This window comes from Hyaena hyaena, unplaced genomic scaffold, assembly GCF_003009895.1.
Source record: "Hyaena hyaena isolate Hyena2069 unplaced genomic scaffold, ASM300989v1 scaffold_100, whole genome shotgun sequence".
In the NCBI taxonomy this organism is placed as follows: domain Eukaryota; kingdom Metazoa; phylum Chordata; class Mammalia; order Carnivora; family Hyaenidae; genus Hyaena; species Hyaena hyaena.
Window position 1 is genome coordinate 3487394 of NW_024080732.1, and position 26652 is coordinate 3514045.

A 26652-nucleotide genomic window follows, 5' to 3' on the forward strand; every position below is an offset into this window, starting at 1 on the left:
TCTGGAGGCTGGAAAGTCCAAGGTCAATGTTTCTGCAGATTCTGTCCCAGTAAGGTCTTTCTTTTTGGCTTGTAATTGGCTGCCTTTTCACTGTGTCCTCACATGGTGGAAAGAGAGCTCTGGCCTCTCCTCCCCTTCTATGGACACTAATTCCATAATGGAGGCTCCATCTTCATGACATTCAGACATAATTATGTCTCAAATCTCTCAATCCCTATCACACTGGGAGCTAGGGCTTCAATATATGAATTTTAGGGGAACACAAACACTCAGTCTATAACACTCCTTTATCACCATCCTCAAATAAGTTAACCTTTATTGAGTGTTTACTATGGTTGTTAGACATTGTCCTAAGCACTTTGTATGTATTAACTCATTCAATTTTCATAACAGCAACATGAAGTTAATATTAATATTGCCCCTGTTTTACAGTTGACAGTGCTGAGGCATGAAAAGTTTAGATTTGTTCAACATCATGCAGCTAGTGAGTACTTCTGGAGTCTGCTTTCTTGACTTCTGTGCTGTGCTGACCCTCAGGTGAAAACCCACATACGTGGACATGAAATTAATGCTCATACCTACCCAAATAGCGGAGGCCACATAGTCACTCAGGAGAGTGCACCAATCAGCCACAAGGAGACATGCACACTGTTGGGAATGGTCCCCTGTGATGTTGAGACGTTCCTGCTCCAGTTATATCAGCTGAGATCTGGCTGCTGCTGTAACTCCTGCTCCTGTCCTGGCTCATGATGGCTGGGATGGTGCCTTGCATGGATGCTGGCACTCAAATTTCAGGATGGATAATTTAGGTAGATGATCTGGCCTGAGATGATACTGCAAAAACAAACCAAGGCAGTACCTTCCGTCTGACCTTCCAGGAGTGAAAGTGGTGGAGATTTATATCATCGGAAAGAAGTGAGGAACTTTTGGCTCAAGCCCTGAGTTTACATATTTGTCTCCCCTGCTTCCCAAATCCCACTGAGATAACAGCAGAGATATAAAAAGGAAATCAATCCATGACTGTACAGAGAACAGCAGGGGTGGCCCTTGGTGCCCAGAAATTTTGAAGAATCTCTGAATGACAGAATGTAGATGAGAACATATGGAAGGATAGACTGGAGAGGAACAAGCTACGTCTTAGAACATGCTTAGGAAAGTGTAGCAGGTTATTCTTAAATACTGCTTGAAAAATAGATCACATGCAGAATTGCTTTCATGATGATCCTGGTAAATACAAGAAATAATACATTTCCTTACTTTCAATCTCCTGGGAATGGTCCCCACTGACACTGCAACATTCTTTCTCAAGGTATATTAACCCAGATCTGGGCTGCTACTGCCATGTTCCTAATCTGGGATCCTGGGACTTGCTTGAGGCTCATGAATAGTCTTAGAAAGGCCAGGAAGCTTCTGAAGTCATGTGCAAATATTATTGCTTACTTGGACATTTTTCTGGGACCTTAGGTTCATTGCTTTGCATAGATTGCAAAAAAACAAAACAAAACAAAAAAAAAACCACAACTCCATGAGCCAAGGCTGCAATGCACTGTTAAAGCACTGTTAAAGTTTTATGATGACTTTCCCAGTTTCCCATAGCTGGTTAGTTGGTGGCTAAGTGGCTCCTCTAGGCTCTTAGTCATCAGTAATTTCTGTTCTCACTACCAAAATCGTGCTTTTCAAAATGCTTCTGTGTATATTGTCCTATCTGAGTCTCATAATAGCCCACAAAGAAGTAAAGAACATGTATCATAATTCTTACTTGAGAAAGGAATCTCAGACACAGTGAGGTTAAAGGGTTTATCCAAAGTCATATAGTAAGGGAGTGGTAGAGCTGTTATGGGGCCACAGATCTCAAGGCTCCAGGTCAGTGCTCTTTGCTGCTTCCTAAGTATCCTTACTAATGAGAGAAGTACTTCTGTTTTTTTAATGTGTCAAATACAGACAAGTAGGAGTATGTGCAGACTTCTCTAAAAACCTTGTTCAGCACCCGGGGTATGATCTTAAAATAAGTCCACTTCAGAGCCCAAATCCTTCACATATACTTTCCCTCAAGTAAGAACTATCATTACAAAGGGAGTGGCAGAGGCAAAGAAAATTCCAGTCCCTTTTTTAAATCCCCTGTGGCATCCACAAGCACTTTCCATGCTCAAATGCCCAGGAAGAGATGGCTTTCCCCTCTTTCTGCTCTTTCTCTCTCGCTCTGAGAGTCAGTACATCCTACTGAGCTCTTGTTTTTAAAAGATGTCATTGGAAAATCATTAATTACTACCTGTAGCCCCCCAGCATGTAATGAGTGGTGAGCCAGTGCCTTTGGGATCAACTAGCAGTCCTTAAAATCTGAGCTGTTTGAAGTGATGGCCTGAGCTGCTATCTTCTTCTTTGCCCTTCCTTATTTTAGAGAAGCATCATGCCAGAGAGATTTGTTCCACATCTGCATCCTGACTGGCAGAGGCTGCTGATGCACATTTGTCAGTTGCCGTGGCCAGAAACCACAGCAATCAGCTGGAATGGCCTTGATTGAACATTCCTTGTCTCAGTCTACAGGCACATTTAACGATTTGGCTTTGGGAAGTTCCCAGATAATTGGCTTGCAGCTGGCTTTTGGATTAAAAAAAAAAACCTGTCCTTTGTGGTATCCCGATTCTCAGCCTAGGTGGACATTTTCAAATTCCACTGAGCTTTAAATTACTCATAAGCATTCAGTGGGGGTGGAGAGGGATTGTCTAGAGTGCCATTTTTCACTCTATATTCTCATTAGGGAAGCTTGGTACTACAGGGAGTACATGGGCTTTGGATTCAGACAGACCTCAGCTTGTTGGGAAGATTAAATAAGTTAATATACTTTTAAGTGCTAAAAATAGTGGCTCGTTCATAGTAAACTCTATGAGTATGTTAACCATTGTGGTAGAGATTAGAGACCATGCCTCTAAAGCCTGGTACATACTGGCTATTATTTTGACATCCCTAGTCCAGTGCAGGAAAGCCTCCTAAAGTAAATCATCCCTTTTCCCCACCCTGAGTTTGGAGCCTAATTGATGCTCCCTGGAGACATATATTTGTGCCTTAGAAATAACCCTGGATATGGGAACAAAAGGCCTGAATCCAATTTTAGCTCTGCCATTAATTAATTGGTCACGTAATCTAGATTAAGGCACGTTAGTCTCTGGGATTTATTCTCTTGATATGAATTGACATCCGGTATGCTATATTGGGTTGAATAGTTTCTCCCCTAAGTTAATATCCATCTAGACCCCAGAACATGAACTTATTGGGAAATAGGGACTTTGCAAATGTAATTAAGATAAATTGGATTAGGTTAAACCTAATCCAATAAAACTGGTGTCCTTATAAGAGAAAGAAAGGTCACAGAAACTCAGGGACAGAGATGCACAGGGAGAATGCCATGTGTTTGTGGAGGGACAGGTTAGAGTGCTGTGTCCACAGCCAAGGAACACCAAGTATTGCTGCAACCATCAGAAGATGAAAGGGGCGAGAGAAGACCCTCCTTGAGCCCTTGAGCCATCAGAGAGGAGAGGCCCTGATGACATCACGAGTTCAGACTTCTGGCCTCCAGAACTGTGGGGGAGTAAGTTCCTGTTATTTTAAGTACCACAGAAAAGTACTTGAACTGTGGTGCTTTGTGATAGCAGCTACAGGAAACAGATACACACCCTCAGGAGTTTTCCAGCTCTAATAGACTTAACTTACTGGGACACACAAAACTCTGTCCCCTCATTTGACCTCGTCCACCTGTTTTCATCATGCTGATCTCTGGAGATGTCTTGGATCTGAGCTGTCACTTAAAAAGCAAAGGGGGGAAAGAAAGGAAACAAGGTTGGAGACAGAGTGGGGGTGTTGGCCAATCGAAGTCAAAATACCAGATGCAGTACTGTAGAACCTGGGAAAGTGGAATGGAAGGAGAGAGCCTCATGGCTGGGGGGAAAAAGCCCTGCTAAGTTGTGGGCTCCCTCCTAGAGGCAATGAGTCACCAGGGGAAAAATGCTGTAAGTTATTCAGTTAAGCAAAGATAGAAACCTAAGATCCTCATGGTTTGAGGTGGGCTTAGGTTGTGCCATTTAATCAGTTCTGAGGATTTGGAACACCTTGAACTTGAATTTTCTAGTAAATTTGTAGGGTTCTTAGCAAAATGTTTTTTTGGCTATTTGTCGCTGGAAGGTGGGGAAGAAATTGACATTTTGCCTCTAAAATATGCATCATTCTGGGTACTTTTACAAACTTTTTTTTCCATTTACTTTTGAGAATAACTGTGTGATAGTTACTAATAATTCTAGTTTGCAAAGGAAACTAGAGCTGCAAATTGCTCACCATGGCTTGTCACCATCCAGGAGAGAAGTTAAGAACTGTCTGACAATGAAGACCAGACTCTTAGCACCCATCCATTTCTCTTGTTCCTATCCATTTCTCTTTCCTCTTCCTCAAACTCATCTACCCATTTAGAATGCTCAGTGTCATTCTTAGTTGCAAAGAAAAATTTAAAGAATCATAAAATGTCAGAATCAGATGGAACTTTCCCATCTTTTCATTTTTAGGAATGAAGAAACTCTTTTACTGCCTTAGTTTCTCCAAGGTGGGTTGCCTTTTTAATTCTTTACATCTGTTACATCTCTGAAGTGCCTGACTCTTCAAAGACATAGGGACAAAATGACCCCACCAAAGATGTACATCCAGGGAAGGTGTGCCAAGGCTTGACTGGGGACATCAACTCAGTTCATTCCCCTAGACCACACTAGCTCTGGTGAAACTTTGCTATCAAAGAAAATGGACAGGCCTCTTCTGTGTTCCTGAAATTTCTAGGAACCAGATGGAATTCTTCTAAAGCCTCTTCCATTGATGAGAAAATAATGAAAGACAGAGTCACTTTTGCCTATGTGGCCTATAAATGAGCATAAAAGGCAGTATCTAGAAACGGAGCCCATGAAGGTTCTGAACTTATTCATTCACTTTCTTAGCAACTTTTGATTATCTGAATATCATTAATAACCAGAAACATTAGCTGGAGGCGAGCCAGGCATAGATTTCTCATCATTTTATTTTTTTTCCTAGAGAAAAAAATTTAATTTTTTTTATATATTTTGTTATTCGTTTTAATTTATTTTTGCAACTCTTGAGATTTTGCTTACATTCAACAAACTGCACATATGTAAGTATACAATTTTATGAATCTTGCCATATGTATATACCATAAATCATCACCACAATTAAGATTTCAAACATTTCCACCACCCACTCCCCCAAATTCCCTGGTGCCCCTTTGCAATTCTTCCCTCCCTCTATTCCTACTCCCAGGCAACCATTGATCTGCTTTCTGTCACTAGAGGTTGTGTGAATTTACTAGACTTTTATATGTATGAATCATACAGTATATACTCTTTTTTCACTCAGCATAATGCTGTTGAATTTTATTCATGTTGTGTCTGTGTCATAGTTTATTCCATTTGACTGATGGGTAGCACCAGCTCTCTGTATGGATAAATTACAATTTATGTATCCATTTGCTTGTTCGTGGGCTTTGGGTTGCTTCCAGTTTCACCATTGTTTTCTAACATACATACACAGGATACTCTAACATGTCTTTCCTTTGGTACCTGCATGTGGCTGAGTGTTCCTGATCAGAGCATTCTGATTCCACTCTTGTCTCTGGGGACTACAACACGGCTTCTTAAGTCCCAGAAAACTAGCAGTTCAAGAATCCCCTGGCTCCATCCAAAAACCTGGTAATCATATCTCTTTATGAGTAATTATATCTCTTTATTTCCTTATAAGAGAATTAGGACAGAACTTTAGCAGGCTGCACTAAAACAAAAGGATCAAGCAATAGGTATTGAAAAGTCACTGAACAATTTTCAAATATATACCTAAAGACAGAAATTGGAAAAAAAAAAAAAACCCTGAAAGGTCATTATTTCCCGAAGCTTCTTTAATAAAACATTTGTTCCTCAGGATGATAATAAAGGTGACCCTTGAACAACACAGGTTTGAACTGTGTGGGTCCACTTACACACACACACACACACACACACACACACACACATATTTTTTTACAAATACAGGATAGTACTGTAAATGTATTTTCTCTTATGGTTTCCTTAATTAAGTTTTCTTTTCTCCAGCTGACCTTATTGTAAGAATACAGTATATAATACATATAACAGACAAAATATGTATTCATCAACTTCATGTTATTGGTAAAGTTTCTGGCCATTAATAGGCTATTATTACTTAAGTTTTTGGGGAGTTAGAAGTTATTCACAGATTTTTGACTGCAAGGAAGTGGGGCTAGCCAGCACCCCTAAACCCTGCATTATTAAAGGGTCAACTATAGTGGTTTTGTAAACAAAAATGTCTTAATTACTTGGATTTTAGAAACAACCAAACAAAATTAAACAAGTTTAAATTTCTTTATTGCAAGACTTCTCAGAGCATTTAACACATTGATGTTAACATTCACTATACATTCCAAAGAGGTGGTATGGAATGTGAATTTAATTTGAGATTTCCCAAATGTATTTATCCACCAAAACTTTTTTAAAAAATGTTTTTATTTATTTCTGAGAGAGAGAGAGAGAGAGACAGCGTGAGCAGGGGAGAGTCAGAGAGAGAGGGAGACACAGAATCTGAAACAGGCTCTAGGCTCTGAGCTAGCTGTCAGCACAGAGCCCGACGCGGGGCTCGAACCCACGAACTGGGGGATCATGACCTGAGCTGAACCGACTGAGCCACTCTGGCACCCCAACTTTTTTTCTTTTAAACTTGTATTCCACAAGACCATACTTTGAGAAATGCCCTTTTAGTGACTTAATCATTCCCCCAAAGCAATTTTAATGTAAAATAAAAGGCAAATAGATAATGAAATGTAGAAAAGCTAAGGTGAGTTAAAGTCAAGATTTTTTTAAAGTGGGGGATCCGGGTTGCAGGGAATCCCGTGGGTCACAAATGGGTGACTGCCAGTGCATATGGTGGTGGCTAATTCTTACCTCATTTTTCTAAGTCCTTTGCCCCCAGCATGACAATATTTATACTATTTATAGATTTTTTTCTCATAACACATGGTTCTTTGATGGGACCTTTTCCCTATGATCTAGAATTGTTATAGGTAGTTGTTCTCTCAGCTAGCCTCTCTTCGTCCTTGTTCTTCGTCATCATTCCTGGAGGTGGATGGCACTGTGGGGCCATTCTTCACTGGGTAGGGGACCCACCACAAGCATTGGTTAGGCTACATCCAACAGGTGTGCTCTTCATGACGAGAATGTGCTGGTACTTATGGGATTCCATAAAGCACCATCGTTTTGCTTTATGAGCTCTCTACTGTAATCCAAACTCCATAAATGAGCAATTCCTTTGCATAATGAACGGATGAGACTGTTTTATGTACTTTTATGTTGTTCCAAGTCTGTGGTTCTGCTAAATTTCCACCTCAAAGATATGTAATTAGAGCCTCAATGATCAGCTATCTTGGCCCTCCCCACCCTCCTCTGGAATCCACAACAATCTCACAGGCTGGTCTCTGACAGGAACAAACACAAAGCAGTGTGTGTGTGTGTGTGTCTATGTGTGTGTCTGTGTGTGTGCGCGCGCATACATGCATATGTCTGCCTATTGGCTTGTGTGGGCAGAGTGGCATGGCTTCAGTCTTCTAGAAAGTGAGATAGATGGGTTGGATGGGGCCTATGTGCCAAATTTCTCTCTTTTGCTCACCTCTGGCTTTCCAGCCCACTATGAGGCCCTTCACCATGGTTTCCCCCTACCACCCAGGCATCAGAGTTTTATCTTCTCACTATCCTCTATATAAGCCTGGTCATTCCTCTAACTAAAGCTTTTTCTCGTGCTGTTCTCAATGCTAAGAGGGCTTTTCCTTCTTCTCTGGCCAATTTTTTTTTCCTTCAAGGCTCAGCTCAAACTTCTCTTGTTCCATGAAATCTTCACTTTCCCTTCTAGTTCTTAAGGATATTTCTTTTTTCATTATTTTGTACTGCAAGTTAGTTCCACAAAGCTCAGCATTTACATGTTTTGTGTATTTTTATGTTGACTACAGGTTAATCTCCCTAGGTTTGGGGACTATGCTCTTGCACATGTGCCTAATATGTAGTGATCTCTGATTGTTTTTGGTTTGGGATGAGAGACTAAAGTCACATCTTATGAAGCTTCAGACAGGGGCTTCAAGCTTCTGCAGCCATTCATGTTTCCTTATTCCCTGGAAATGTATATATATATATCTCAATTTTAGATATATAGCTATCTCAATTATATATACATATAATTATATATATTACATATAAATATATATATAAATATTATATATATCTATAAATTTTCTAGAGGGTTATAATTTAGGCTGAAGTAGATCCAATTCAGGTTCTGTCCAAGGTGGAAGTGAAATGGCCATATCAAGAATTGCTATGGCCCTGTTCATAGGCAGCTCAGTTTTCATGACAGCCCTTTGACCCAGGTGCTATGTGTGTGTTCTTCTGGGCAGAGTCCCTCCACTTGATTGGCCTTACCTCTGGGAGAAGATTATGGCAGGAAACAGAAGACCCTTATATGGTGCCAGGGACTGAATGATATGGTAGAAAGGTTGTAAGTTTTAGAATCAGACAAATTTGCGGTTATTTCCTGACTTTGAAATTTCTAATTATGTGACATTGAGCAGTTTACCTCACCATTCTGAATTTTAATGTCTTCAAATTTAAAGTGAAATGAGTAAGGTGGTTAGGAAGATAGACCTTCCATGAAAGTTGATCATTACTATCATCATAAAAATGGTGGAAATAGAAGGAGGACAGAAAAGGCAGGCATAATTTATCCTTGTACATTCTAATCAGACTTACAACAGATGGAAAGTCATCTTTTTCCACAGCTATTTCTGAGGCCTACTCGGGATCATCTTATAAAACACCATGTCCCGTGATTTCCAACCTGTTTGTTAGACAGATTACATGCAACTCTCCAGATCTGGAACCCAGTATAGCCTGGATGTCCAAGCCAATCTCCAAAATGCAGATGTTGTACATATATTCTAGCTCTAATTCCCTCCTGTTTTACAGTATAATCTAAGTGGTCTCAACTCCCTTTCTAAGTCCTATTTTCTTTTCTCCAAGGGATAGATCCCCCATCCATATCTACTGCTCTTTATAAACTTAAAGGAATATGCCATGAAAGGGTTAAAACATTCTTACCAACAATTCAAGGGATGTTATTGGTGAGAGAGGATTAGAGGTTATCAAACTAATGCTTCCATTTACAGATAGGGAAACTGAGGTCCAGAGAGAAGAAACTGACCATGCTAAAGAAATCAGTAAATGTTAAAACCAGGCCTCAAGTAGCCATTGCTTTTAAGTTCAATTCCTTGACATCACACTGTAAGGCCTTCTGTTCATTGAAGAAAAATCAATGGGTGGGACTCTTCCATTACATCTTTGATACTCCTAAGAGCTAGGTAAATTTCCTCCAAATGATAAGAGAAGAGAGTAGTAACATCAGCTCTACCAAATAAATGTTATATTAATGGATTCAGAAGGCAAAATCTGAAAATAGAGTATATTAAGGCTTTGAATCCACATATGCAGTCATTCACTTAACTAGTTTGATGCTGGTATCTGTATAGCATTCAATTATTCACATAGACCAAAAAAAAAAAAAAAACCCTACATACACGTATATTATAATCTTTGGTTTATACCAAAACTTGGTGGCTTAAACCAACAACCATTTTATTTCCTCACAAGTCTGTGGATCAACAATTTGGGAGGTCTCAACTCTGGAAGAAGAACCTGACAGAAAGCGGAAGACTACTAGGTGGTGCCAGAGTTGAACTTTCTCATGTGGTGTTTTATGGGTGGGCTTGAGTGGACTGAGATGGCCTCACTCACATGTCTGGTAGTCAGTGCCTGCTGTCATCCAGGCCCCTCTCTTCACGTGGTCTCTCATTCTCAAGAAGGCTAACTCAGGCTTGTCACATGGTAGTGACAGAATTCTAATCTAAGGGAACAAGAGTGAAGCTGCCAGTTCCTGCTTCCTCAACTAAGAAGCCATACTATAGCATATCTACTATATTCTAGTCATCAAAGAAAGTCATGGGGGAGGGGGGTCAAGATTCAAGGAAATGAGATAAACTCCACTTCTTGATGAATGGGGCAAAGTCTCATTAAAAGGGAGCAAAGGGACATGGATATGGGCAAGGGATAGGTTGTTTCTGTGGTTATTCTCTGTCTTTCTCTAATTGAATCTTGAGCCCTCAGGATGACCTTCTCCCTGGTAGACTGGAGAGGTGTGAGGAGAACAGGCTCTGAGCTTCCTGGGCTAGCTGTGGAGGGGTATACTTGCTGCTCCACCAAGTCCCCTCCCTGGGCTCCCACTCCTGCCTCTTCCTCTCCACTGTCTTCTAGAGCAGGCAACCCCAGCTCCCATGTTTCCCTCTGTGGCATGGGTGGCCTGCCTCTTACATGCCTGGATGCCTGTGGACCCACTTAGCTCACAGGGACTCAGGCCTGGAGCTTTCCTCCAGACACAGCTGGGAGGTTCTCCTCAGTCCTCAGTACTGAGACCTCTGGAATGCTTCTTCTAAAGGCTGCATACTCTTTCATTGACTTGCCCCAGAAGCTAAGTCTTGAAGACCTAGAGTTCAGACCCCTAGACACTTTCCTTTTTTTTTTTTTTGGCTTTGTCTTTCCCTTTGCATGAAAGGTGGATGAACTCTACCCACTTTCTTGTCCAAAGTTGTCAAAGGAGAGAAAATGAAATCAAATATGGAAAGATACTGCTTTATTTCCCGAAGTTTTATTGAGTACCTGGAGGATACTTAACACTCTGCTGGACTCTGTTGGTGATAGAAAACATATAGGGAGAGTTCTTTGCTTCCAAGTTCCTTGCTTTTCACAACATACTAAGAGATCAAACACCTGTGCAGTTAATGAAAATATAATTTTGTATAAAGCCTACTACTATCTCACTATATATTCCTTCATTTATTTCTCCTTTTTGCCCCATGGTCTTTAGAATTGACTTACTTGTTCATCTGCCCACCCACCAATCCATTCATCCATCCATCCATCCATTTGGTCACCCACTTATTTACGGAGTACAATAAAGTACTAGTCTAAATACTGGAGGTACAAAGAGGACAGACCCTGCCCTGGGGAGGGAATGTTGACTATGTAGTAGAAGGCAAATGTAGAACAATAAAAAGCCTTGTCTTAAAAGATGAACTTTGGCTAAATCTTGCCTGCATTCAATTGTAATAATCTCTCTGTCTATCTGTTCCACTCAACTTAGGTCTTATATTATATTCTCAGTATCCCTATTGCTTCACATAGTTCTTGGCCCAAATAAGAGCTCAATGAATGTTGAATAAAAGAACAAGCAAAATAAAGCACAGTCTTGTAATCCCTTTATATGTCTGTTTTCTCATGTGACAAAATGTGTGTTAGCCTGGCAGAGGCTAAAAAAAACCAGTACCCTATATGCCTAATGGGATGCAATATCTAGATTAATAAATATTTCTTTTTTGCTTCCTTGTTTGACCTGGGCATGTCTCTTTCTTAGTCTCAACTCCTTTTTACAGTTTAACAATGAAGAGGCCAGACCACTACTAAGATCTTAATCCAGTTTGATTCCAAATACTAGGTAATAGTCTAGAGCTTGGCATCAATCCTGAGAAAAGTTCTGTGTGCTTTTCATAGATATTATATGGTACTTGCTGCATATTAATTATCAATTAAATACAAGTCATCTGTGGGATGCTTTAGGCTCCACAGGGATAATACCATAGTGTTGCTTAGAAAACTATCATAGGGAATGTTCCTAACAGTGAGCTCAATACCACCAGCAGTTTTCTTTTTCTTCTTCCTTTCCGCCAGTACAGGCCACTATTTTTATTGATTGAGTGGATTGCAGTATTGTCTCTGTTACAGGTCTGAAAAACAAAGCTGCTTAGATGAGATCTTTATATTAATGAGTGTGCAGGGGGGAGGGAATGCTGTTTTTGGTGGTCCAAAATGGCATTTGGGGGCCCCCTGCCGTCAGCCACCAGGGGTTTAGACAAGAAAATTCTGGAATTTGGTCTGCATTGCCCCCTGGTGGTGACACTTATTTTTGACAGGCAAGGCTGGCTATTCCTGCGCCAGGCCAAACTGTAGAGCAAGGATAGTTCAGTTGAAGTGAGTTTCTTCAGTACTTCTTATGCTGTCCAAGATACTGTGAAGTCATACAAGAAGAATAAGGAATTGACCTTCCCCTGGAGAATACCTGTCTTCTAGACTTCTCCCCATCATTCATTTACTCATTCATCCATTATGTTCAACAACATTCACTGAGCATCTTCTATGTTTCAGCACCATAAAAGGTGCTGGCGTAACAGAAGTAAACAAACCAAACAAGCCTTCCCCTCATGGGTTTCCTTACTCTCGGATCCCTGCTGTAATTAGCCTGACCTTTGAAACACTCACACAGTCACGTACTCCTGTCAAATTTGTTTACATCTAATAGCCAGTGAATCTCTTGCTAAGGCATTGCATGGTTAGAGCTTAAGATACTCTCCTTCTATAGGGTATTTAGAGTTTAATCAAGAGCTGGCTACAGAAGAGAAAAACCTCAAAGACTGAAAGGAATGTATTACAAATTGGTGGAATTTCAGGTATTGGAGGTGGGAGGTTTGGGGACACAATTGGGAAATTCCTTGCATTCTCCAAAGCACACCACCCAAGCCACTTCCTGCTCTGCACATAAATGACCAGTTCTGCCAGATGTGTCTCACCCCCCAAGGTTGGTTGGGGTCACTTTGAGAACAGTGGGAACTGTGAAATAACCCCGGGCTCCAAGGGAGTGCCCTATGGAGTTTCTCTTTCCCATATAAAGAAGGAAGAAAAATTCCAATTTTAATTGTTCTTAGTTCTGTCCTCAAGGAGTTTATAATCTTCTAATAGAATAGACAAGTTACACACATACATAATTACAAGGAAAACACAGATAAGGGCCAGAGAAGGTCTAAGTGGGAACAGAGGTTATTTACGGATAGAAGGATCAGGGAAGACGTCATGAGGACAGGTATATGTTTTGTCATATTATTATCTGAGGAAGTCAAGCCTTGCTGCGGGAGGAAACCTGGTGATAGAAGAAGATATTTGGGATGCAAATGGGGAAGTGAAGCTCAATGTTCTGGGACTAGAAAGCTTGAGGACACTGTTCTCATTTGGCCTTTGGAGATGATCTGGAAAATTGCTAATCTAATAAGCCAGGGTCACTTGCAGTCCCTTCCATACCTGGATGTTAGGGGGTCATATCACTGAGCTTAAAGGTTACTACCCTGGATGGCCTCTGTTGCCACATGCCTCAGACCTGAGTTGATCCATTAAAGCTTTCAGTTTCTATGAAATTTGCATATGGTGACCAAGGCAGCTCAATGGCAAGTCTCTCCCTAATTAGTTTAGGGTTCTCTTTTTCCTCCTTTCATAGGTATTTGCAACTCTGCTATATTTCAGACTGGCAACAAAATGGGAATTAGCTTTTGTTTGGGAAATTCGAATGCTTTGGTTATATCTTCTCTATTTTGAATCTGGGTTGGGTGCTGGGGTGCAGTGATATTGTTGGGCATCTTTTATACATCTCCTGCAAATTTGGAAGAGTAGAAAACCTGAAAGACTTGTGATTGGGTTAGTTCACATTTGGGGTGTGGAAGGAACCACACTCAACAGGCTCCTTTGGTGAAGAAACAGCTTTGTTTATATCTAGGATTTTTTCAGAGATCACACTGACAGACCACAGGGGAGAACTGAAGGCAGAATGTCACTCTTTATGTGGTTACTGAAGATAATGTTTAATCTCAGTCACCACCCTGAGGTCCACTGCACCTAAATTTGCTGCTTTTCAGCCTCCTGCCTCCAGAGGGCGATCTAGCCACAGCTCTTTTGGCACAGGTAGCAGGATTATGGTTAAGGCAGGTCCTTGTCACACAATTTCCTTCTTTTTCTCTTATTTTGTGCCCACACACGTACCCCTGTGTTTGATCCAGTGAGAACATAATATCCTACATAGGTCTTTGAGCCTAAGCCACATATTCCAGTGAAACGTCTCCTGATGAATCCTGAACTGGGATAATATAGGACTTGCATAACCAATAATCATATCACTTGTGTGTAAGTGCTTTGGAAAATATTGTGGGGAAGACATGTGATCAGATGGGTGCAATTAGGCATTTGTAAGTCCTTGGTCATCAGATGTCAGCATCTGTTTGTTTCTAATGCACTGTTAATTATGCCTCTATCTTGTTCAGGAATCCTGACTCCTTAGCAAAGGCCTTTCACAATCTGTCCTCAGCTGACCAAGCCACTTTCATTTTCTCTGCAATTGCTGCTGGCCATATGAAACTTCTTGTTACCCCTGGACCTTTCCCTAGACTCCTCCCAGATGTTGTACTTTTACATGCTTGTTATTTTTCTGGGAGTTTCTTTTTCACTATTTTTTGATTGGAAAAAAACTCTTGTCTTCAAGAGATAGCACTATATCATCTTCGGTAAAATTTCTCTAGCTACCCCAACCTAAGTTGAGCTCCTCTCTAACAATGCTATGATATTCTACAGAGTGTGACATGTGTATCTGGCTGTCTTCCCTGGGAGGTAAGGAAACCTGTCATATTCATCTTTGTGTATCTAGGTTCTAGGTATCATGTCTGATATGTATTAGGTGCTCAAGAAATATATGTTGGATGGTAGATAAGTGTGTGCACGCACATGTGGCATTCATAGTGTACAGGCAGTTCCTGGAGTGGGAAGGAACATGACAAGTCCTTGGCTCTGTGTCAGTAGACTGCATCCTTGAGACTAGTTGTTGTGCTTCAAAAAACAAATAGGGAAGGGTAAGCTGACATCTGTGCTGAACCACAGGTAACAGATTGCTGCATGGTCATCCAGAGGACCCTAGTGCATCTTGACCATGAACAATTCCCAATGAACTAGGCTTCACTGGCCCCTGAGTAGATAGTTTTCATTTGGAACCATTCCAGCTTTTTTAGAGAAATCTGGCTTTTTATTCTTACCTAATTGGATGTTGGCCCTGTTTCCCCTGACTTTCTGGGTTGGAGAAGTCAGCAACTTCTGGGCTGTAAGGTGACTAGTTTCTACCACAGGCTTCTGTTGCCATTCTCTTTAATTCTGTTATTTCCTTTCCATTCAGGAGGCCTGACTCCATAGTCCACTACCCTTTACTGTGGTCTCCACTTCTAAGTGACCAGGTGTAGTTCACTAACCTGTTAGGGGAATGGGGGGCAAGGTCCTCAAATTCTTAGATTTGTGGAAAAAAATTCTTAGATTTGTGTTGTATATATCATGGGAAAGGCCATGTTCCAGCAGCATCTTGAATGTTAAAAGAAAAAATCTCACTTCTCTTCCACTCTCTACTGAGTGATTTCCACATACTTTGCAAAGGCCAGGAGGCTGGGATTGGGTCATGGCTGGTTTTCGAATCTCTGGTCACCAAGGAGGGGTGTTCTCCATAGACATGGCCCACAAGTGGAAGATGCAAATGTGCTGGGAAGGACCAAGAATTCTACTCAGATTTGGAATCTGAAGAAGGAAAATAAACAAATTGGCCCAGGGCACTCAGCCACCTGCAGCTAAAAATTCCTGTATCTTCTTCAAGCTTTAGTGAGTCTCCTTTATTGGCTCAGGGTGACTTGCTTTCTTCCACTGACCACCTCCCACTTCTTCTACTGCACTGTCCCCCAGTAGGTTCCAAGAACCTCTGCAACATCTGTATGTCTTCTGAATTGGAGCCCAAGCTTGGAACATTACATTTGCTTATTTGTTTGTTTTTGTTTTGTTTTTCCAGAGAGGATAGTTTGGTGAACCAGTGTTTAGATTACTGTAATTCTATCTGATCTTCTGCCTCATGGTGTTTTGTCACTGACTTCCGGCCCCAGACTGTCTAAATTCAAGACATAAATCACCTGCTGCCAGCAAGTTGCTTCCCTAGACACGAACCATGATGGATCTCTATTGCTTTTTGAATCCAAACTACTGCCTGGTTTTCAAGAGGCTTCACATTCTTCTGTTTTTATATTCAATGAACTGTATCTCTATCCTCTGTTTTGCCAATACAGTTGTCTTTATTCTTCCCCTGAACTCCAACCCTTAAGAAGTCCTGGAGAAAAAAGAAAGAAAGAAAGGAAGAAAGGAAAGAAGGAAGGAAGGAAGGAAGGGAGGAAGGAAGGAAGGAAGGGAGGAAGGAAGGAAGGAAGGAAGGAAGGAAGGAAGGAAGGAAGGAAGGAAGGAAGGAAGAACCTCCCTTCCAAAAAAAAACATATTAGATTTATTTGTATGTTCTGGTCTAGAATCTCTCCCAGTGTTTGCTTCTCTATCCCAATGCTACTAATTTTTTAGTCAAATTTCAAATCTCACTACCTAGACAATTTGAATACACACTGACATCTTTCAAGATGGCCGAGAGTACTTTGTACCAGACATGCTAGCATGAGATTATGTTTGAGATACTGATGTTGGGTTGTTTCATACTTATTTATCCAATTGTTCAGTAATCATTCACTGAATGCTTATTATTATAGTCTGGATGTTGGGGTTATTCATTAATCTAGGAGTCATCTCTGATTCCTTTCTCTTCATCCCAAGATGTGTGCTGTGCCAGCTGCTTCTTTGCACCCCACTCCTTCTGCCTCACCCACCATCTCCTGTTTATTCTTCTGAAACTGGTTTCCCACTTCCCTTCTTGCTTCTATGCAACCCATTCTCCATAAAACGGAGTGAATTTTAAAGGAGGAAATCAGATTATATTATTTAATCACCTTGGTTACAAATCACCCAGTGGTGCTCTATTGCACTTAGAATCAAACAGAAATAGAAAATAAAATAAACCTCCTCTCCCCATGGCTTGTAATATAAGGCTGCTTGTTGTTTGTCCTCTGCCCATTTCTCCAGCCACATTCTGCTCTCTCCTGCCAGCCACTGGGATCAGCCTGCCCTGCCTGCTCTACATTTCTGCAACACCCCAGTTCATTCCAGCAGGCAAGCCTTAGTACTTTCTGTTTCTGCCTTGGGTGCTCTTTCCAGATGTTCATGCCATTAACTCAGTGTCATCATCATTTGGGGTTTAGCTCCAATGTCATGGACTTAGAGAAGCCTCCCATGACTGTATTATTAAATGTTGCCTCCTGGCCTCCTGGTTCATCTCCTTCCCATGGCTTTCTTTTATTTTCTTTGTAGCATTTGTCTTATTCAATGGTTTATTTTATTGCTTCCCCACACCCACCCCTCCAGAATGTAAATTCCAGGAAGTTACTTGTCAGTCTGCTAGCTTGCCAGCACCTAGAACAGCACCTGGCACCCTGGAGACTCAATATTTGTTGAAGTAATGGGATGAGTGAGTGGTTAGATGATTTTGTGAATAAATGTATCCACAGTGAATAAACACAACCCTGCTTTCATATAGTTCACAGAATGCTTGTAAAGGAGAGAGACTAACGAACACTTCCAACCTAAGGAAACAAAAGCACTATAGAGATATGTACAAAAGCGCTACTTGAACATTGATGAGGGAATAATTATATCTCTTTCCTATGAATGAATCTAATCTCTTTGCTTATATGAGTTCCATAAGGACAAACTGTATCTTATACTTCTATTATATCCCTCACTGCCATGGTTTCCAAATGCCAGTCCGTGGACAAGCTGCAACGGAATTACCTGGGGAGCTTAAAAAATTCACAGACATCTGATTCTGATTCTGCAAGTATGACTGGAGCCCTAGGATGTGTCTTTGTATGAAAGCCCCCTGGGTAGTTCTGAAGCACAGTGGCTTGGGAACCACCACGACACACTGCCCAATACTGGACTGGATGCCTGCCTGAGCTGAAATAAACCCATCTTCCTGGCTCCATTCTTTTTCTGACCAACCTCAGCTGAGCTCAGTGTGTCTGAGGTTCCTGCAACCAGTGGGGACAGTAAATGTAAGAAGATTTGAGCAATCATTCCTTTTTTCTAATGTGATGTCTTCAGTGTTACTCATCTCTCTTCACAAGGATGGTTACTACCAACCTTACAGGTCATTTTATCTTTTTAATTGCATAGCACACAGGCATCTCCTATTAGTCCCGCCCCTTGTGAATACCACTGCCACATGGAGAAATTGGCTCCTTGGACTGCACAGATGCCCTTCTTTCCCATGGGCCTTAGGCTAAAGTGTGAGAGTGTGTGTGTGTGTGTGTGTGTGTGTGTGTGCGCTGATGTCAGAAAAATGTCTGTGATTCAGATAACAGAGGAGGATTGATTGGCTTCCATAGGTTCTGGTGTTTATTTGCTGGAGGACTGGGCTTAGCAGGCTGGTGCACGGGTGGGGTGGAGGCAAGAAGTGAGCTCCCTCCAGCATTGGGAAACCTCTGGGCAGCCTTTACTCATCCTGTCTTGACTTGTCCTTGGAGAGGACTCCAACTGAGAGTGGCTGGGAAGACAGGACTGACCAGCATATTTCATGAATGCTGGAGATTCCAGAATTTGTATGCAGGAGGGGTTTAGAGGTGACAATATTTTGAAAAGAGAGCTAAAGGCCTTCCCTGGAAACCATATTTTACAACAGCACATTATTTGTACTTGGATTATCTGCTGGTTAGGTGTAGCCTAGCGGTCTGATAAAGGATATAGGGAGCGAACACCAGAGTTTCCCCCACTACCCCATGCTATTTGCCCATGCCACCTGCCTAGGTTTCTCACTAATGTCACCTCTGCTCTTATGACTTAATCTTGGTAACAACGTTTTCCTATATCTCACCTTGCCTCCTTTCTTCCTTTCTACCTTTCTTAACTCTCTCCTATATTGGTTAAGATCATCACAAAAGCTATATACTCTCATCTAGGTTTGCTTCTGAGTACTCTGGTTACAGACGAACAGACTCTAGGTACATCATAGAGTTAGTATCAACTACCTGGAAATGGGTAGGAATGAGGAAGGAAGGGAAGGGGCTTCTCCACTGACCATGGACTAAGGCTCATGCCTTTATCAGAGGAAATGCCTCAATACTGCATACAGAGAGACATTTATTGCTCCTTTGCTATACTATGCTTTGTATGGAGTTGAGGTTTGACTTTCCAGCCCATGATACAGTAAAAATGGCAAATTAGAAGGGAGCAGAGGTTGCTAGGACAAAGTATAATGAGAGCGGGGAAAAAAGACAGACATATGGGTCGACTGACTCTCAGTGAAGAACATACTGAGGTTGGCACTCAGGGTAGGCTACATTTTGCCAGGGGCTTACATTGCCAGGTGGAGGGTGTGGTGGCCTAGGAACCAAAACACCCAGGTTCACACTCAGGTTCTACCACTAACTCCCTGTGCAGCATCGGGCAAGTTTGTTAAACCTCTCAGGGACCTCAGTTTTCTCATCTATAAATGGCAACAATAACAACCCCAAATACCCTCAGATCCCTGTCAGATGCAGAACCGGTATCAGGGTACTATTTTCTGTTTTACTTCTCTATTCTATTATTTGCTTTATACAGAAATAACAAACTGGTGTAAAAGAGAAAAAAAAAAGAAATGGAATAAGTCAGAACTAGAGAGTCAAAAGAGAGAACACTACCTATTCATATATCCTTTGTTCTTGTGCCACCGCTGCTTCCCACATCTTCTTCACTGTCCCTAGGAGGGAACGTATCCCTTCAGATCTAACAGTGCTTTGTAAAACCGATACAGAATATAAACGCAATGAACAGAAAACAAGCGGGTAGAACCAATATATCTCCATAGTTCCAAGGGTCTCTCTGTACGAAAACCCAGAAAAAGGATTTCTTTTTCAGATGTAAAAACAAACAAATAAACAAAAACTTGAGGAAAAGGCTAAATGGTGTGCAGCAGATTCTGTTTAACAAGGCTGAGGGACATATAGTGCTTTTTATAAAGATTTCCGTAAACATTGTAAAAATACACAGAAGTACCAGCATTGAAAAAAGACCTTCTGTCTTTTGGACAATTCAAGTAGACAGAAAAGCTCATTCTCCACCTATGCTATCCTTATGCTTCACAGTTACCAACAAGTTTACAATGTGTATAACTAGTTGAGAAGTTAATTCCTCCCAGTTATGTAGAGTAGATGCAAAAGGCAACTGGTGAAATTATTCTCACCAGTTTCCTTAACAGCACAAATTTGTCTTGGTCTTTTGATTTATGTCTGCATCTGTTTCTTTTTTCTATCTTTCTTTCTTTTTTTAAAATATGGGTTACTTCATGAATTTGTGTATCATCCTTATGTAGGGGCTGTGCTAATCTCTATATCGTTCCAATTTTAGTATATGTGCTGCTGAAGCCAGCACATAGTTTATCTTGGTGCCTTCTCTCCCAAATTTTCCTCACGTTCAAGATTAGCTGAATTAGCCACACAGATCTGCCTTCTCCTCATTTTTGGTTCTGCCTTTTCTGGCTGGACTTTGTTTCTTCAGTCCAGTATGTCTAGCTTTGGTCAGTTTTAAAGACCTCAAGCCAGGAATACTCTCCTGTTTCCTTGTGGATGGCTCAGGGCTTTGGGTGAGGTGTGAAAGACATCATATGGTGTAAATTCTCCTGGACTTAGAATCAGGAGTCCCAGATCTGAAATCTGTAGTATGGTCTTCAATTTTTCTCCCTTGGGTGTCAGATTTCTCCTCTGTAGAAAGATCTAGCTTAGATGTTTTAGATTCTGGAATTCTGTACTTAGTCATGATTTGCCTGTTAATGTTTGCCTACAGTGGAATGACACATTCCATTCTTGCTCCTATGGCTGGGTTCTTTGGCCAGCATTTGGAAACCCAAATGCAATTCATAGTGTAAGTCCCCAGAGAGAGGGGTCAGTTACTCCTCAGGGTGCTCAGTCACCCAACTGTGCCTGCAATCTCAAGGTGGAAAAATACAGAAGAACTGGCATCCAGGTGGACCATTTCTCATCAAGAAGACAGGCTTAAATTAGCCTCAATTTGGGGCTCAAGAAACCACAAAATTAAGAAAGTTGACTTAAAAGCGTTTCCAGAGAGCTTTTAAATTTGTGGTTTTTCATGGAAAGAGCCTAAGTGTCCATCAACTGACGAGTGGATCAAGAAGATGTGGTTTATAGGGGCGCCTGGGTGGCTTAGTCGGTTAAGCGTCCGACTTTCGCTTAGGTCATGATCTCGCGGTTCGTGGGTTCGAGCCCCGCGTCGGGCTCTGTGCTGTCAGCTCAGAGCCTGGAGCCTGTTTCGGAGTCTGTGTCTCCTTCTCTCTCTGACCCTCTCCTGCTCACGCTGTCTCTCTCTCTCTCTCTCTCTCCTAGAAATAAATAAAACATTAAAAAAATTAAAAAAAAAAAAAGAAGATGTGGTTTATCTATACAATGGAATACTACATGGAAATGAGAAAGAATGAAATCTGGCCATGTGTAGCAACATGGATGGAACTTGAGGGTGTTACGCTGAGTGAAATAAGTCAGGCAGAGAAGGACAGATACCATATGTTTGCACGTATAGGAGGATTAGCAGGAACTTAATGGAGGACCATGGGGTATAAGAAGGTGAAAAATACTGGGGGGGAGGAGGGGAAGCAAACCATGAGAGACTCTTGAATGCTGAGAACAAACTGAGGGCAGATGGGGGTGGGGGGAGGGGAAGGGGAGTGATGGGCATGGAGGAGGGCACTTGTGGGGATGAGCACTGGGTGTTATATGGAAACCAACTTGACAATAAACTAATAAAAAATTTACTACGAAAAAACAAAAACAAAAACAAACAAAAAAAATAATTTTTTTAAATTATAAAAATAATAACATGAGTTGGTAACAATAAAGTTCAACAATACTTAATGATATAAAATGAAAAGTAAAAATGCCCTTTATCTCCACCCTCAGTACCACTCTGCAAGGAATCCTCTGTGGTTTCTTATATATGCACTGAGAAACTTGCTACACATAATTATGCATTCATATGTACCCTTGTATCCACTCACCTCTACCTGCACTCAAGCACACACACACAAATGGGAACATCTTATAAAGTTTGCGTCTCGCTCTTTGCATTTAGTGAGACATATTGGAAGTTTTTCATGCCAATATGCATGGATCTGCTCTGTTCTTTATAGGGCTGCCTAGCATCTCCTGAGGAAGTGAAGGTTAGCGTTGGCCACCCAGCCTATTTCCACCTTGTTGCCGCAGCAAACAGTGCCTCTCAAACAGCCTTTAATTCGGTGTTTTCTAAAGTTTGATCCTTGGAATGCAAGCTTTTAGAGATGTTCAGTGATAAAGACAAAAATGACAATGGTTTACAGATCAAACAAGTGTGGAAAGCACTACATTTGGGATCTGCTCTTCCAATGGCCTATAACAAGCTCCAGGAATTCACTCAGAAAGAAAACCTGAAAAACATAGCTTCATCCAGTTTCCCAAACTTGTTTTTGGCCTTTTCACTCCTGAAAACATTCTCTTCAAATCATCTATTTATATCTGTATATAAGTATATACTAATGTTATATAAATATCTAGCAATATTCTGAGGAAGCTGTCTTGGAAATGCTGCTCCTTCACTCTATAGATGAGGGATCTGAGGCTCAGAATCAGGGAATCACTTGCACGAGGTTATAGAACCAATGATTAGTAGAAGGAACAGGAATAGAATCCAAGATCTATGCATTTCTGCCACGCTACTTAATAGAAGCCCCTTCTCAGGCAGTGAAACATTATCACCAAAGTCAAAGAGTTGAGCAAAAAAGTTGTGCATCATAAGATAATCCTGGATATCATCTGACTTAAAGAAATGAGTTTGAAGTATGCGATTACTTTAATAAGAACAGTTTGGTAAAATAATTAGTTGGTAACTAGATTCGTGCTCACAGTGTTTTAAGTGTCATTTTTGTAATACCACAGAAAAATGCCAGGAATTGCTTGATGAGCTGAAATCCCGTCACAACATTATTTCTCTGACATTGCCCTGATGGAGATGAGGGGGGCTTGGCACTAGGGCCTGTGAGTGACTCGTGTTGTATGGGACCATTTGATTTTCTCTTTCCAAGCCTCCCAAAAGATTAAGATAGTGGAGGTAGAAGAGGCCTGTGATGGCTAACTTTATGTGACTGAATCAAAAGGTGCTGGAATATTTGGCTGAGTGTTATTTTTTGGTGTCTTTGAGGGTGTTTCCAAATGGAATTAGCATTTGAATGGGTGAATTCAGTAAAGTAGATTGTCCAGTGTGGGTGGGCATCACCCAATTTGTTGAGGACCTGAGTTCAGAATGAAAAGTAGAAGGAGGAGAAATTCTGCTTTCCTGCTTGATTGCTTGAGCTGTAACATTGACCTTACTCTGTTCTCAGGCCTTTTGACTCAGACTGAATCACACCATTGGCTTTCCTCGGTCTCCAACTTACAGACAGCGGTTCAGGGGACTTCTCAGCCTCCATAAGTATGTGAGCTAACTCTTTATAATCAATCTCTTTATATATATTCCTGTTGGTTCTATTTCTCTGGAAACCCTAAAATTAATGCAAGGCCAGAGACTATGGAGGTAGAAACCAACAAATTCTCAGCTTGCTCTGGTGGCACTGTGGAAAGCTTAGAAAGATTTTTAGAACAACATCTTAACCTCTTTCAAGGAGACTGCTTATCTGTGCCACTAGATCTAGGGTATCCCTCATACCCTAGAGTTGAAGAAGGATAAAAGAGATGAAGAAGCTGCTCAGGCCAGGAATATCACCATTAATCATAGTTCTTATTCTCATTTTACAGAAAAGGAAGTCAAAGACACAAGAGATAAAATGACTACTTTAGGGTCATACTGAGATGAACTGATGTTTCTGGGGGATGTCTCTGAATTGCTAGCAAAGAGTCTGTCTTGTACTAAATCTAATCTTTGGACTGTGGCCTTTAGCGCTTCTGCAAGTCTGAATGAATCTGGCCTTCTCAGACTCCCAGTTGCAGTGTGGCCACTGTCGATATGATTTTGGGTGAAGGCTAGGCCTGAACGTTAGGTCAGTCTTGTCCCACCTCTTCCAGCTGTGTGATGTCAGACAGCTTACTCAGCATTACAAGGTATCCTCAGCTATAAGATAGAAATAGTGAAACCTACCTCTCATGTTGTTGGTAATATAAGATAAGTGATCATTTTTGGTCCAATCCTGGCCTATAGTTTTGATCCATTCCCTTCACCATGCTGGTCACACTGGTCATTTCCATTTTGATCGCTGCTAGTATTACTCAAAGATTGTACCACTTTTCTGGCACCTCAAATGCTCCTGTGAGCACTGGTTGGCTTTTGCTATCTATGCTGCATGGCCCAGACCAGAGAGTAAGTATTTGCCATGTGAAGGGCCCCATGTGTAATGTATACTCCATAAACATTTGCTGGCTGATTGGATAACTAATCTCTCTTCTCCTCTATAACTAATGCTTGTATTTTTTTTTTTTTTTTTATCAAACTGCTTCTATATTGCCTGGCCCTGGATGTTCAGCTATCCAAGGAAAATGAGGTGACCCCCCCACAAATCACGTACCTGCTTCTACACTTGTGGCCCAGACAACAGTTCTTCCCTGGACTGGCTATGATGTTTTACCCTTAGGGTCTCCTGCTTTTTCTTTGTACTGCTTTTCATGGGTTGGCACCTGGTAAGGTCACTTGGCACTCCCTTCTAGGAATTATGGTGCTCACCCCCCTCTTAATTTCTGCCATCTTTTTTCCTGTATTGATAGCTGTGTGATGCTGGGTTGCTATGACAACTGATTGATTAGCATCCAATTCTTGGACTGGGAAACATGCAGCCATAAAGAATTACAAATGATGCCTGATTGTCTGCTGCCAATAGCCTGATTGCTGCCATTTTCTGGCAGGTAGCTCAGCTCTAACAGGAAACCCTGTGCTGTGCAATTATTGCGACGTGATTGATGCATCACTATAGTTACAATCGGCAACGTTCCCAACTCAAGAGACTTTTTTTTTTTTTTAAGGAAAAAACCTCCCCCTTTCCGATGGAAATGCTTATAAATGAGGAAGAAGTATAGAGTGGGGGAGAGCAGTGGGGCTGGCATGCAGGGAGAGTATGGGCTGGGTAAAAGCCCAGTTGGAGTTTTAGAAGTAATGCAGAGAGAGGAGGCATGAGGAGTGACTGGGGAGAGGGAAAAAAAGATGACTGCTGCCTGTGCTCCCCATCTCCTCCAACTCCTAGGCTTTGCAGCAGGCTAAGGAATAGTTCAGAGATCAATTCCAAATGAGAGCCCTGAAAAGTGAGGGGGATGCAGGAGGGAGACCAAAGACTATACAGGCCACAGGTGGTGTTCTGTTCAGACCAATTACTGAAACTGCTGTCTTGGGTTTAAGTCATTTGTGATGACCAAAGAGCAAGCACCTGGGACTGGAAATAGGGTCAGGGAAAGAGGCCTTGCACCAGGTGGAGGTGGGTTTGAGAGCAGGCCACTGTGGAGGATGGCATCTGCAATGAAACTGGTGCTTAGAGGCTTTGGGGCAAAAGATAGATTTTCATTTGACCCAGGGACAAATGACCCATGGTCTTTTGCTCCTAAACTGGATGTTGAAGCTCTCAGGCTGGTGGAGAGGGAGAAAGAGAATGAAATTTTTGTGATTGTTAGAAGTAGACTTACTGGGGTGCCTGGGTGACTAGTCAGTTAAGCATCAGACTCTTGATTTTGGCTCAGGACGTAGTCTCACAATTCTTAAGATCGAGCCCAACATCAGGCTCTGGGCTGACAGCAGGGACCCTGCTTGGGATTCTCTCCTCTCTCTGCCCCTCCTGAGCTCACGCATGCATGCATGCTCTCTCTCTCTCTCTCAAAATAAATAAACACATATTTTTTAGAAAGTAGACTTACTGATAAGGCAGTCATTTACCTTGTCTAAGCTGGCTGTTACTGGGAAGGTTGCTCTCTCCAAGTGTCTTCCAAATTATGTTCACAGTTCAATGATACCTAGTTATTATGCTACTGATAATTCTTCTCCTTGGATTAAAGACAGTTTTCTTTCCATAGTCTTTTAAAAATAAATGCTCCCAGAAGTAGTACTATTTAGTTACTTAAACCTAAATGTGTGTTTAAACCAATGTATTGAGGTATGACTGACATTCAAAAAACTGTACGTATTTATTGTATACAACCTGGTAAGTTTGGAAATGATAATATATCTATGAAACTGTTATCACAACCTATGCCATAAACATATAAAAAATCACCTCCAAAATTTTCTTTTGCCCTCCTTAATTTTTATTATTATCCTTAGGTTTTTCCACTTCCTCTCCAGCCCCTTTATTTATTTTTAACTATTATTAGTGAATAAAACACAAGACCCAAGGACACCTGGGTGGCTCTGTTGGTTAATTGTCCCACTTGATTTTGGCTCAGGTCATGATCCCAGGGTTGTGGGATTGAGCCCTGCATTGGGCTCTGAACTGAGCATGGAGCCTACTTGGGATTCTCTCTCTCTCTCTCTCTCTCTCTCTCTCTCTCTCTCCCTCCCTTCCTCTGCCCCTCTCCCCACTCACTCTTTCTCTCTAAAAACAAAACAAAACAAAACAAAAACAAAAACAAAAATAAAATACGGCCCAGAACAAGGCCTTATTACTTATTCAACAAAGTACTGAAAGTCCTAGCCAAAGTAATTAGGCAAGAATAATAAATAAAGGGCATCAAAATCAGAAAAGAAAGAT

At 41.4% G+C, this 26652-nt stretch overlaps 1 non-coding gene across 1 annotated transcript; it reads right to left on the reverse strand.

Annotated features, from left to right (window-relative positions):
- Window positions 1–20220: 20220 nt before the first annotated feature.
- Window positions 20221–20324, reverse strand: LOC120234036. The gene has a single exon (XR_005528967.1). It is a non-coding gene; the product is annotated as a U6 spliceosomal RNA (small nuclear RNA).
- Between the last annotated feature and the right edge of the window lie 6328 nt (window positions 20325–26652).